This window comes from Oculina patagonica, chromosome 4 (genome assembly GCF_052425735.1).
Source record: "Oculina patagonica isolate OP01 chromosome 4, crgOcupat, whole genome shotgun sequence".
Taxonomy (NCBI): domain Eukaryota; kingdom Metazoa; phylum Cnidaria; class Anthozoa; order Scleractinia; family Oculinidae; genus Oculina; species Oculina patagonica.
In genome coordinates, this window is record NC_135761.1 from 42,169,101 (window position 1) to 42,184,315 (window position 15,215).

The window sequence follows — 15,215 nt, forward strand, 5'->3', positions numbered from 1 at the left end:
CCTCTTAAAAGCGTTCAGGACCTCACTGCCCTAGCTGCAATTGTCAGTGACTGCCGAGGCTGCAACTTATGCCAAGAATGACTGGCCTCCAACATAACATAACATAAACATAGTTGAAGAAACAGTTTGTAGCTAAGTTAATAGTTGTAATAAGGTTTTTAAAAATAAAAGACTCTTTGGAGGCAGAATGTGAGTGGCTGACCTCGGCTAAGCACGTCTTATCTCACTTTCCAGTATGGGAAAAGTTACACGTCAAAGTCATCATCCCAGTAACTTATGATGCGTTAGGTTCACTTTGGTTTGCAAAAATTTCACAAGACTGACAATAATGAAAGATTGAAAGCAGAGGCATACCTATGATTTACACTGTATCACACCCATGGGAATGGTAATTACCAGATTGTTATTTTGACATCAACACTATTTTACTTAGAGACATTTTCATCGGACAAAATACGTAGCCTGCTCTGGAGATGAACAATAGCTGTTATTACAGTTGAGCCCACATTTCAGGGGTGCTGCATTTAGAGCGCCCAAAAGCGAGGCTTTCGGGTCAACAAAACACCTTCTAGTGCAAGAATTGTGTGGTTTTTTCGTTTACTTCATTTGTTTTTCGAGTATTTAGACTGTCACCTGGCTTAATTTAATGTGGAAATCATGGTGAGACATTGCATAGCATATAGGTGTAATAACCGCAGCAACAAGCCAGAACGTGCAAAATTATCGTGGCATTCATTACCCATAAATGATCGAAAACTACTGCAAACATGGCTATTGGCTATATGAAGAGGAAAACCCCTCTGCTCTGCAGCTAACATTTTTCGGAGGAATGCTTCAAGCGGACTGTGGGAGGAAAAGTGTTATTGAAACCTTAATCCGTACCTGTTTTTGGCCAAAAGCAAAGCCAAAACAGAAAGCGCCTGTAAACCGTTCAGACGTGAGTACAACAACAAAGGCAAGACAAGTAACAGATAAAGTTAAAGTGAAGTTTCAGTCTCACCCTGTCACTAACTTAAGTAAAGCTGCGGATAATATTCCATATCAAGAATCCATTTGGCCTTGGGATAAGAATAGCAATGGCAATATGTGCAGAATAATGGACAAACTTAACTGCCAAGTGTTAATTGGCCGCTAGTTGCCTTGTGACTTTCTTTCTTGTGTCGAGCTTGATTGTACCTTGCCTTGTGTTGGCCCTAGTTATGTATTTGCTTGTGTGTCAAGCGCAAATTAGTCCTCGGTTGCCGTGCCTCTGCATAAGCTAAAACTTTCGCTGGTGTGTTTAGCTCTTATTTATTATGCCGTGTTGCGGCTCAAGGTTTTTTAATAGAGCAGCTTTCTGACATCGCCAGAGAAAAAGGCCACAATCATGCTAGTCGCTTCGCTTTGTCAAACCAGGCCATTTGGGTTCCTCAACTTTCAAACAGATGCTCCTAAAACTAGTGGGTTCTGATGAAGAGGTGGCAATTGCTAAAGAAATCCAGAGGAGCGAAAAAAGTAATGCAGTGTTTTGGGCCTCATAAAATGCTTTCCCTTGGGTCAAAGATGTTTTTTTTTAATAATTTAAAAAAATCTTTAAAAAAATTTATATTTATACAGCAATTCTTTACATCTATTTTCAGTTTTTACCCACCCGTTCTTTATTTTTTGTTCTCATGCCTTTATCCCAGTACAGAGTTGTTTTCGTTTAGATGCCTACTTACCACACATTTTCGTTTTCTTTTTGGGTTATGTTTTTGCACCATAGCGAAAACACTTTCCCCTCCACTCTCCCAACTGTAATTAGAAGGGTAATCTCAATTACACCCAATAATCAGTTTACAACAGATTCCTGGTCCGGCTCAGTTAGGGAGTTCCCTAACACCCTAACACCCTCCTTACAGGAGCACATTCCTGCGTTTGTCCTAGCTGTTTCACCTTTGTACAATGGACAGGACCATGCACTCCTGAGACTGGATTAATCAGGTTATATTATGGGGTGGGCGTAGCGATATGATGGAGATTGCTGATGGAGATTCCAAAGTTCGAAAATATTGCGTTCAAACATTCAAGAGGTCATGTTGAACGTAATGATGTCATTTACATAGATAACAAATCATTTCAATTCAATTGTGTGGTGGAAGACTTAAGAGAAATGGATGTCGCTGAACCAATTCCCATGCTGATGTTTTCAGACGGTGGAGGCATCTCAAAAAAATGGAGAAATCAGATTCTCAACTGAGACGCAATCTGGTTCCTGGAAAAGGTGTTATCCAAATCAAAAATTTAATGAAGACATATGAAATGAACAGGATTCGATCTGGACTGTGGAAAAGTGACGTCTTTGTCAAGGATAAATAAGGATAAACAAAATGTTGATGCTGCCCTCAGAATGTTACGCATCTGTACGAAGGAAAAACCAAACACAAGCATTAGATGCAGTTAAACAACAATTTCAAAAGGCTAAAGATACACCAAGCGAGGACCTCCTTACACTTAAAATGAGGGAGAAAAAAATTATTTTCCCGTTGGTGGTCAATTTTAACCCACATCTGCCAAATATCGGCCAAATAACCAAATCATATAGCCATCTCATTTATGATTCACCTACTCTGGCACCAATCTTCCCAAAAGGGTCAATTATTCTGTCTTATAGACGGACAAAAACATCAAGGAGCTTCTAGCGGGACCCAAGGGATCCAATTATAGTAATAGAGATAATTTTGTCGGAGGATGTTTTAAGTGTAGCAAGAAATGTGATCTATGTAAGAATTTTTTAAAGGAAGATAAGGTATTTTTTAGCACATGAACGGATCATTTTTACAGTATCAGGCAACATCTTAACTGTAAATCGAAGAACGTAATTTATTTAGCTACCTGTATAAAATGTAAAATTTAGTATGTAGGCTCCACATCCAATGAATTCAAGGTCAGATTTCGTAATCACAAGTCGCCTATGCTTACATATAAGACCACGTGCGAATTAGCCGTGCATTACAATAGAATTGAACATCAAATGTCTGACTTTGAATGCATTGTGATCGAAAGAGTTGAAATGAAAGTGACGGTCAAATTGATAAATGCTTGCTCACAAGAGAAGCATTCTGGTGCTCACAACTTAGCACCCTGCAACCTCAGGGCCTTAATAAAAGATCTGAATTTAATTCAAAACATAGGATTAGCTTTAATTGACATATTTTTATGTTTAGCCTTTGACTAATTCCGTTTCGTGATTTTTAGATTTTCATTTTTAATTTTAATCTTATATATAGTATCAATATGACGATAGTAAATTCTGCATTCATTCAAAGGCCTTTCTTTAGAATTTTGTTATTTTTGCTTAATTTGATCTACTCAGGGGCTTCGGCCGGAGATTTTATTATAGATTTTTCTGTTTAAAGGCTCCTGCCTATGAAACTGTTGTTTTTCACTGTCGCTTTTATTCAAGGTCTTTTAGTTAGGATTTTGTTACGTAGAAGAATAACTTTTTGTCGTATTTTGCCTACCACCTTATAACATTGCATTATTCTTTTCTTATTTGCTTGTACTCATTTTTTAGGTCAATATCTTTGAGATAATTTTTTAGTCCCCTTCAGCTTAAGAATTAGGCATTATTGTTCCCAAGACCATTCACTAGTTCTTTGCAATGTCTTGTAATTGTTTCTTTTCATTTGAACTTGTTGTAAACCTATAGAGTATTATGTAACTTTTGATTTGTTATTAGTTGTGTCTTGCTCCATTTGTTCATTTAATTAGCACTTTTTTTGTAAGTCCGTTGGATATGATGTGATTTTACCTGACTAATTATGTACTATTGTTTAGTTTCTGTGACCTTGGACAAGTTATTTATATTTTTTCTTCACTAGCACTATTTCATTATCACTTTTGTAAATCTATTCACTATATTACTTAATCTTGAGACTTCACAACCTTGAACACGTATATATATGATCTTGTTATCGAACTAGCTTACCAAGTATTGCCCTAATTACATACACTGAAGAAGCCCGAAGGGTGAAACGTTTGTATACATTTTTATTAAACATGGACCTGTGAGTGATTTGCTTCTGACGTCCTTCTTCATCCAATCTATAAGTTCCTCTCGTATATACAAAAATAAAGTAAGTGTGTTACGGTGTCCTCGATCGTCCTTATCTATTAATTAATTCTTTTAGTTCTTTTGTTTCAGTTCAGAATAAAAATTTGTAAGTAATCAGCGTATTAGGGAATATAATTTAGTTTGTATGTGTTCAATATATAAAAAAATGAAGGAATGGAAAGATGAAGAAACAATTGCAACCAGAGTCTACTGGATACTGGAAAAGATACTGGAAAGCCAGGCTACAACTTTCAGGTTACAGTGTTGACAATCATTTTATTTCCTCACAGACCTTTGACGATGCAATAGTTTCAAGAACATTCCATAATTTTGTCAGTGAAAATATTTTCCAATTTTTTTCTGAACAACCATTTCAACCATGGACATTTGGGTCCAATAGCTGCGAAAAACTTTTTTCCAGACTGTAAGGCTTTTGTGGTGGGAAGTCGAATTTGTGTATGCAAGAAATGCTAGATCTTGCAGGCAGGATTCAGAAGCTTGAGGAACTAAAATCGAATGGTACAAAACAATTTGAAAATTCATCATCGATCCCGGGTTGGCCAGAAAATATTGACGAAGAAATAAAAGCTGGGATGGATATGGCGGAGAAAGAAGTAATAAAAAAACCTTGAGTTGCTCTGCATGGTACCTGCACTTATTAGAGGAAATGTGCTTAAGCAAGAAGGGGAAGAGCTCCACACATTTGCTATCTTTGATAGTCTAGAGCCAGATGATAACAAGGTAATTACAGATGAGTTGCTGAATTTGGATAATGAGGTATTACTTGAAGCGATAGATGAGGATGGCCAAACACATGCTTTAGTCAACCTAGCAGTAACAGCCTCTCTATCTAACCAGAATCAAGCAAAAATGGAAAGTGATAATGAAGACGACGAAGATGCCCTCCCAAAACATTGTGCACTCTACTCCACAAACGGGTACACATAAAACTTTATAGATGGAATGAAGCTTTTCATTATGCCACAGCTGGTATCATGAAGAATGTCTTTGGCTTAAGTTCAAAACAGAAGAGGAAAGGGAAGCATACACTCTTATTTGTCCAAAGCATTCAAAGATCAAAGAACAGTTTCTCAATAAACTCATGACATTGTCGTCAGATAAACATTCCCTTCAGGAAGAATACAGAGCTCCGGCCTTTACCTCAGCGGCTTAAAAATCCGACCAAAACAAGAAGTGCTGAGCATGGCATTGACTATTCAACAAGACCAAACTATGTCATATGGGTAGTATCGAAAACGAAGACCCCGAAAACGAAGACCTAAGACCTAAGACCCATACGAAAACTAAGACCCATACGAAAACTAAGACCCGTACGAAAACTAAGACCCATACGAAACGAAGACCCGTATATACGAAAACGAAGACCCGGCCAAAACCAGCGTTACCCAGAGTTGCGTGACATTAATAATAATGACAGAATAATATTGAAGCAGACTGAGCGTACTGAGAACGTACTACTGATCAAAAATCTAGACTTGATCGAAAACTAAAACCTGATCGAAAACGGTTGCTGCGTCACAGAAGAGACAGCCAAAGTCTCCAACAGTAATGCACCGTATCGAAATCTTAATGCGCACAATACTTGCTTCAATAAACTTCGCTACCCGATTATTATTTCTCGCTTTACATCCGCGTAGAAGGGTGCGGAGAGGGGGGGGGATTGTGCTGGGATGCTCTCCAATGATGCCTTTAGAGGCCATGACATTAGCGTTTCCTTAACTTTACAGTATTAACACCCTTGCGGCTTTTTGTGATCAAAATTATTCTTAGGAAATCAAATGTTTTCTCTAAGCAGTTCCTTTCAAAAGGATTTCTCAGGAAAGAATACGCTAACTGAGTTATGTCTAACTGTCTCGTTTGAAGCCAAACCTGCTCCCATTATACCTCAGTGTTTATGATCCCGTGGGTAACATTAGGAATTGAACCATGTATGAACGATGAGCGCTTATACAATCCTTTTGTCTTCCAACTTTTGGTGCTTTGTTTTTGTTTCTTTGCCAAGTATAAATGAGAGGTATTCAAGACTAGTACCTTTTAAATCGTTTTCACGCGTAACCGATTTATCAGATGATGTTTTCTTTTATTTGAAACTAGAAACGCGTCACCTTTAGTGTCCTTTACATTGTCGATATTGTTGTTTACATGAACGTGTGCCATCGTTATTCGTTTCGAAATGTCTCGAACTGTCATGTATATGATTTGACATTGAACGAGTACATTTCATTTTCTTCGCAGTTTTTTGGATCGAAACCGCAATGTCATTAATTAAAGGGATGGATCAGCCAGTAAGAATACAAACTGGACAAATCTGTTTGAACTGTACTGTGCAGTTGGGATCTGCACAAGTCATTGCGACAGTGTAGTGTCGTATATTTGCCAAACACGGCTACATTGTGTATAGATCTCGTCAGTTTGCGAGGTTATCTAGTTTTACTTAGAGTTGTTTGTTTCAGTTTCAATGATAATGAATGATAGATTTTTCTAAATTTAGTAAATAAAGGTTTTGTTAGTGCTTCTTATGTGTAGGCCAAGATGTTTTAATTTTACTCATGTAGCGCGCAACGAGGCGTACTCACTTCAAAATTAAAGACAAATATTTGTAGGATTTCAATGAAACTTGATCGATACGTTCTCAGTACTCGTCTGCTTCAATGTTATTCTTATCCAACACTGATTCGTAGAGTACAAACATCGCGCAAAACGAGTACAAATGTCACTCGATATTTGTACTTGTCTCATTTCCCCGACCAAAAGATTAAAAACCTTGGCAAGTCATGTGTGACCTAGGCTCCCGCAGTGCTATCAGAATGGAATTTTGAAAAGGAACAGCATCTTTTCATTCCGTTTACGTGTTGAAATAACTGTAGCGTTCCATTTGTCGAAAAATTCTCACCGAAAATTCCATGTAAATGGAAAGCGCTCGTTGATTTTCGATTTCAGTAGTACGTTCTCAGTACGCTCAGTCTGCTTCAATATTATTCTGTTATTATTATTAATGTCACGCAACTCTTGGTAACGCTGGTTTTGGCCGGGGTTTCGTACGGGTCTTAGTTTTCGTATGGGTCTTAGTTTTCGTACGGGTCTTAGTTTTCGTACGGGTCTTAGTTTTCGTACGGGTCTTAGTTTTCGTATGGGTCTTAGTTTTCGTACGGGTCTTAGTTTTCGTACGGGTCTTAGTTTTCGTATGGGTCTTAGTTTTCGTATGGGTCTTAGGTCTTAGGTCTTCGTTTTCGGGGTCTTCGTTTTCGTTACTACCATGTCATATGGCGGAATTTCTGTCACTGCAGGAAGGGAAGGTTTACAGGCCGTCAGCACCACGACTTTCTCGTTGGATAGATTCTGCGAGGAATGACTTTTATGCAAAGGCGTTTGAGTTTGTTAACCCACAGCAGCATGCAAAGAGTGCCACAACTTTAACAATTTTTATTCAATCACTATGATGACTGTAATTGATTAGGAATTGATTCAAAAAGGGACATTTCAGAAGTAGACATCTCAGTGTTTTATTTATGACGCATGCCGCTGATTATACATTCTGCAATCGCAGTTAATATCAAGTTGCAAAGGCACATGGTCGGTTTTGAGTTTCGTTTTAGTGTGTTTCAGTTTTGTTTAGTGTCGAGAAATATTTTATTTCTTATTAGCGGAACAAGTCACGAAAAACTTGTAAGTATCCATCGGTTTTCATTTAGCTTTCTTTTCCTTTGTGATTCAGTTGTTATTTTGCTTTATTTAGCGGATTTATGCATTTGATTTCAGTGAATCGTTGTTCATGCAATAAAGGACGTTTACAGTTCATCACATCTCGAGTTTTACTTGTTGCCGCTTTTCCTGTAGTGAACATTGGGTTCCTACAATGACTATCATAGACTTGCAGTACAGGTTTATCTGGGGAAGCTGTGGTTTCCCAGGTAATTTCCATGATGCAATTATCTTTTTATGTTTATATCATTGAAGACATCAAATAGTCAAAATAAACTAGCAAATTTTAATTTTCTTCTGTCAAACACTTGTGAAAAGTGTTTTCTCTTTTTTGCACCTAAAAATTCCACAGGTAAACATCGCATATCACCATTTTGCCACACCTTTGAGATCACATTCGCCCTATATAAATTCTTGTTTCTTTTTTTGAAACCATGTCATGCAGACAGTCAGACATGTCAATCAACGAAAATAATATGGCATGGCGATATTACAATGCCCTTGAGCAGTGGACCCGCAAAAGAAAGAAAGCCATCCAAGCACAAAAAAGATCAAATCGCTATACAGAGATCAAAGATATGATGATTGCAGGCTGCAGAAAAAATGTGTCCGCGAGTGGTGAAGCGTGGCCAAGTTTATGAAAAAACATGCTGACGTTCTTGGCAAAGAGGGTGACCACTACAAGACCATGAATATGGACGACAAAAACTCCCTTGAATGCCTTATAAAGAGAGCCAACAAGAAAACAATGGTAGAAAGCCAAAGGTAAGCCCACTTTTTGGTTTGATGTGGATCGAGTTTGCTTATTCAAAAGTCGAAAAACAGCAGAGTACTCTAAAAGCTAAAAACTTTATTTCTCTCTCTACTTCCTTAAGCCACGAGCTGAGTAACATAGAGGATGAATATCACAGCGATTTTCACAGTGGCTCGGATGAGAGTACTGGTGAAGAGACTCAACCTGAAAATCTGATCGACAAGGAGGTTGAGCAAGTATGTCAAAGACTTCAAGAGCGAGATGGCGAGTGTGTCATCAATCCGAAAGATGACATCGGTGAAGTAAAATTTTTGTTTATGTCTTCACTGGACCCTTCCTATATTCCTATCCAAAAGGAGACTTCAACCAAAGGAAAGAGCAAAACTCAGTGAATTTGTTCTCTGTTATAAAAATTAGGGGTTCTTTAAGGACATCCTTATGCCACTTGTTTTTAAACAGCACTATATGGAGTTTGTTCAGTTTGCATCTGGACTAGTTAGCAATTTTAACATTGGACAAAACAAGTATCAAAATATTGTCAGAAATCAACTAGGGAAAGAGTTGCAGGCTACTCTTGGAATTAACATCATGGTTCCTAAAGATGACATGAGTGAAGAACTCAAGAGACAAAGGAATCCCTTCAGGAAAGTCTGTCGCTGAAATTTGTTGAGTTCAATAGTGTGATCGCTGCCTGCACTGATATTAAGAAAACAGTCAAGTGGCTTTTGAGTAAGGAAACACTAGAAAGTACAATTCTTGCTCCCAATGAAAAGTTAATCGTGTATAACAACATTGATGCATTTCCTTGGATGCATTGGAGCCATTTTTTATGGCAAAACAGCCGTAAGACTCGAGCTTGTGGAGCTCCCCAATCTATTGAGCTGTATTGTTACGGTATGTTCGCGGCTAAGTCCAGATGATTATATGTTTAGGGTACCTGTTTTAGTTCTATTTTTTAATATTCTAGGGTCTACTGGATACCTATATTAATTGAAGCTTATTGTTTTGCCTAGAAATAACTAATGGGAAAGCAGGTCCAAGCAAAACCTCCAGTTGCTTTCCATGTGTTGAACCAGGGCCAAGTAAACCTTTCACAAAAAAATCGTAACCAATCAAAATCCATCAAATCCTTTGAACAGTTCAAAGCAGCTAAGGGAAAACAACAGGCATCGAGGGTTAAAGGTGCAAAAAACAAGGAAGCTAAAACCATCAAAGAACAGGATTTCCTCATTTACATTGGGATGCTGGAGTGGAAGGAAAAGTTGCATACCCTGAAACCAACAAGAGGGAAAAGATTAGCTCTGAGAATATTAAACAAAGCAAAGTATTCATTACCACGTGATAAGGCTAAAGAAAAATGGAGAAGCTTTCATAGCAATTTATACGAAGACAAACTATCTTATGAATTGTTATATAAAGAAGGAGAAAAAGCACTTTTTGCCTGGTTCCACTGAATTATTTTCTTTACAAAGATACCAGGAGGAAGTTGAAAAAAGATTTTAACAAAATCACACTTTTCCTATGTTCTAGTGATGACCTATCAAAAGACAGTTGACAAAGCGGAATGCTCAGACAGTGACGATCTTGAAGAAGTTGTACCAAAGAAAGTTAAATTGTCATTGCATTCCCCAACTGTTCAGTGGATAGCATTTTAGACAATGACCAATACCTTCTTTTACAGCGTTTTTGGCGAGAGAAATCTCTCCGCTTTGTTCTATTTGGTTAATTTTCGGGTACAATTACCTGAATTAACGCTTCTTGTTCAGCTTATTGGAAGCTAGCCGCAAATTTTTACGCTACTTCGCAATCGAAGGTGCGTAATGGCGGGAAAAGATTCTGAGGACAAATTGCCTGTTGACACGTCCTCAAAACATGTGGAGGAATCTCCTGAACACCATAACCCTGAACCGAAGGGAAAGGACAAGCAATTAAAAAAGAAAGAAGTTTCTCTAGAGAAGAAGAAAGCAGCTTCTCAGCCCAGTTCTTCAAAGACAACGACCGTGGCGAAGAGCGATTTTATTGACAGCGTTAAAACCTCAATCAAAGAAAGCATGGTTGAAGGTTTTCGCCACATATCAAAGTCAATGTCTTCGGACATTGCACAGGTTATCTCGAACGCTGGTAATTCATATAAGCGTTCACATAGCGATCGCTTATCTGAAAGCGACTCGGAGGACGAGCAAAGCCCTGCTCGAAAAGTACCACGAGGCGCTGAATAGGATCTTGATGAGGCATGTTCAAGTGATGTGGACCCAAAACTTGCAAAGATAATAAATAAAATGATCCGGAAAAAGTTGTCTGATGATAAGTTGAAAGAAAAACTTTCAAACTGCAGCAGACCAGGGAACTGCGAAAATATCACAGGGACTAAAGTCAACCCTGAAGTCTGGTCTAAAATTAGATCAGGCACAAGGAGTCGAGACCTGAAGCTCCAAAGGCTCCAAAACGTAATTCAGAAAGCAACGATCCCACTGATCAACCTTACAGATCAGGGTATGAAACGTGAAATTTCATCCTTGAAACTGTGAGATTAAAATGTCGCTCGCACCTTACTGGATGTCATTGCCTTGTTGGGCCATGCAAATTGTGAGCTCATTCAGAGACGACGAGACTTGATCACACCTGATCTGAACAATCGATATCAGCAAATTTGTGCTGAACATGTTGGCTTTACTGATTTGTTGTTTGGGAATAACCTCCCAAAACAAATATAAGACATAAGTGCCACCAACAGGGTTGGGCAAAAGCTGCAAAGCAGTACAAGGCCAACGATAACCACCACCGCAAATCTCACTTTTCAAAAAACGGCCAAACTCAAAAGCCCCTCACTCCATACCGCAAACGGAAGGAGAAGGTGGAGCAAAAACAGTAGCAATCCACAGCGTGTCGGTGAGTACAGATTGTAAATTAGTGAATTTAACAACCCAACCGGGGATATTTAAAGCTGGAAGGATTAAAGGTTATTTGTCAAATTGGGGCAAAATTACAACTGACCCACATATTTTAAATATGGTCACAGGATGCAAAATTAATTTTGACCAGTTCACTCAGCAGAGGCAGCCACCTCGCCAACACCAATTTAGTCACAAAGAAGCTGAGACAATAAGTGCTGAGGTTGAAAAATTAGTTCTTAAAGGTGGTCTCTTAAAATCTTTCCATGAGGAAGGTGAATTCCTATCGACTATCTTTTTGAGACCGAAAAAAGATGGTTCTCATCGGATGATCCTCAACTTGAAAAAGTTGAATGAATTTGTGGCATACCATCATTTTAAGATGGAGTCATTGAAACATGTTATTAGCATGATCAGACCAAACTGTTTCATGGCATCTGTGGATCTCAAAGATGCATACTATTCAGTACCAATCCACCGAGATCACCAAAAATATCTAAAATTTGAGTGGCAAGGGCAGCTCTACCAGTTAACTTGCTTACCTAATGGTTTAGCTTGTGCCCCTCGATTATTTACGAAGTTACTCAAACCTCAGGAAACAGGGTTTTCAGTCAGTTGGCTATATTGACGATTCCTATTTACAGGGTATCACTAAGCCCGAATGTGAGAATAATGTTCAAGCCACCACTGAATTGTTTGATAGTTTGGGCCTTTTTGTTCACCCAGACAAATCAATTTTAGAGCCATCACAGGTTCTAGAGTTTCTAGGTTTTGTCTTAAATTCTGTGACCATGACTGTCACTGTGTCTCATGCCAAGGCAGAAAATATCAAGCATGTTGGCAAAGATCTTTTGACCAGAACACAACCTACCATCAGGGAAGTGGCAGTTGTCATAGGCAAACTTGTGGCCAGTTGCCCTGGGGTTGCTATGGGACCCCTGTTCTATAGGCAGCTAGAGAACGAAAAGACTGCTGTCCTTAAGTTTCATCATGGTAATTTTGATGAAGTATGGTGCTGTCACCTACTGCAAAGTCAGATCTACAGTGGTGGGTTGAGAATATTTGTTTCTAAACCCATTTCACAAGGTAATCCATCTTACACTCTTCATACAGATGCCTCCCTACAAGGATGGGGAGCTGTTTTTCAGGGACAGATATCAGGAGGCCGCTGGGCACCTGATGAAGCTCACCAGCATATTAACTGTCTCGAATTAAAAGCAGCTTACCTGGGCTTACAGTCCTTCTGTAAAAACTTGTATCATACCCATGTGAGAATTTTTGTTGATAACACCACAGCAGTTTCTTACATCAATAATATGGGTGGCACTCATTCACTTGAATGTAATCACATTGCTAGAACTATTTGGATGTGGTACATTGCAAGGAACATTTGGCTATCTGCTGCACATTTGCCAGGAAAGTGTAATACTGCAGCTGATAAAGCCTCCAGAATTTTTTCATGATCAAACAGAATGGAAGCTTGATTTCAACATTTATGTGTCAATTACACAAGCCCTGGGGGCCCCATCTATTGATTTATTTGCACCTAGGCTTAATTTTCAAACTAAGCCTTACATAGCTTGGCATCCTGACCCTGGTGCATTTGCTATAGATGCTTTTTCTTTTTCTGTTGACTGGGGGGAACACTATTTTTATGCGTTTCCTCCGTTTAATCTCATTGATAGGGTTCAGCAGAAGGTGGAAGCCGACCAAGCCTCTGGGATACTAATTGTGCCACAGTGGACAACACAGCCTTGGTTTCCAATTTTGATGCGCCTCCTTGTTCAGGAACCTCTCATTCTTCCTCGAGGAAAGAAAGTGCTCCAGCTGCCATACAACCCTAATGCCATTCACCCACTCCACCACAAGGCGACTCTGATGGCTTGCAAATTGTCAGGATGTCATTACAAAGTCAAAGACTTTCAGAACCAGCTATTGACATTGTCATGTTATCATGGCAAGAATCAACAAAGAAACAGTACAGGACCTACCTTGCAAGATGGCATAAGTTTTCAACTAAACGGTCTTGTGATCCCTTGCAACCAACTGTAACAGATGTTATCGAATTTTTGACTGAACTTTTTCAATCTGGCATTGGATATAGCTGCTTGAACACAGCTCGGAGTGCATTGTCGGCTGTCGTTGTTTTTCCTGACAATACGCCTGCTGGTAGCCATCTTTTAGTTGTAAGATTCATGAAAGGAGTATTTGAGAGTACCAAAGTACACAAGTACTTGGGGGGTTAATGTTGTGTTAGAATCCTGCTCGATATCAGGTACATGACTTTGACACAATCGAGTTGTTCATTTTCTGTTTCTAAACCAGTGAAACAAACAAGACCTGGTACTCATGTACATGACCTTGTTTTCCAGGCATATTTAAAGGATCCTAGACTCTGTATTGTAGAGTGTCTACAGGAGTATATTGTTCGTACGAAACCTCTTAGAGGGGAGGAAACTCAACTCCTCATTAGTTTTGTAAAGCCACATAAGGCAGTTTCTAAAGATACCATTGGAAGATGGGTCAAGTGTGTTTTGACAAATGCTGGTATTGATACAAATCAGTTTGGAGCCCACAGCACTCGCTCAGCCTCAACTTCAGCTGCAAAGAGGTCTGGTTTGGACATGACAACCATCATGAAAGCTGCTGGATGGTCAAATGCGTCTACTTTTGCTTTGTTTTAGGATAAACCCATTGAACAAAGTCCTGATGCTAATTTTGGTCAGGCAGTATTATCTCATGTTTAACAGGAAAGTTTGTATACATTTATTGAGGTGACATTGTACTTTGGCACTGTTCTTGCATTAAACTTGTTGCTTGGATATTGTTGTCTCGTAATCACCTTGCTTTAAAATCTCACGTGGTCCCGTAGTGACGTCAGCAACGGTGAGGGAGAATCAAAAAAATTTAAACGAGCTTACCTGTAAGTGAAGTTTGATTGTGATTCTCCTGAGCCGTTGCATAGGAACGAAGGGATCACGTGCCCACCCATTGAGGTGTTGACTGAGCCATTGGCTCATTACCCATACCCCCTTTTGGGTCGGTGTTTACTCTGCAATGTTAAAAATTGAAGGTAAGCTTGCTCGCGCAATCTCACGTGATCGATTCGTTCCTACGCAACGGCTCAGGAGAATCACAATCAAACTTCACTTACAGGTAAGCTCGTTTAATTTTTGAATGTAAGCAATTCTAATGCAGTGAAATGTAAAAATGTAAGTAATTGTGCGTTAAGACATGTAGGTAACCTAAGTAATTGTTCTGTAAGTAGGCTTTATATTATTATTTTTTTCTGTGTGTTGCAATAAATAAATAAAATAAAAAATAATAAAAAAATGGAGGCACCCCCATCTCTGGGGCATACCATGTATTGCTGTAACTTGATGTCACCATGTCAGTTATTGGGCAACTTATCTAAAAAAAATTGGCCAAATTGAAGTAGCATTAATTAGTATTCTTTGTCATTGCTTTTTTCTTTTAAATTAGAGTCTCTTGCCTATCAATGCTGATCTTCAAGGAATATAATACCTTGAAAATGTAATATTATTGGCAGACATTCAAAGGGCAACCCTGCTAAACCAAAACCATTATAACAATAATTGTTATTATTAAGTTATTAATATTATAATGGTTTTTATTATTACTATTATGTAAATGGAGTATTTTGATAGGACTGGTAATTACTATATGCCCATTTACTCAAGATTAATTTTCTTCTTAATCAGGTAATTGCACACTTTAAATCAAAAACTCTTACAAGGGAGCTGCCAAAAGA

The 15,215-nt window shown here is 38.6% G+C and overlaps 1 pseudogene; it reads left to right on the forward strand.

The window, feature by feature from the left end:
- The first annotated feature begins 12,372 nt into the window (after positions 1–12,372).
- Positions 12,373–13,495, forward strand: LOC144648472 (uncharacterized; annotated as a pseudogene).
- Positions 13,496–15,215: the final 1,720 nt, after the last annotated feature.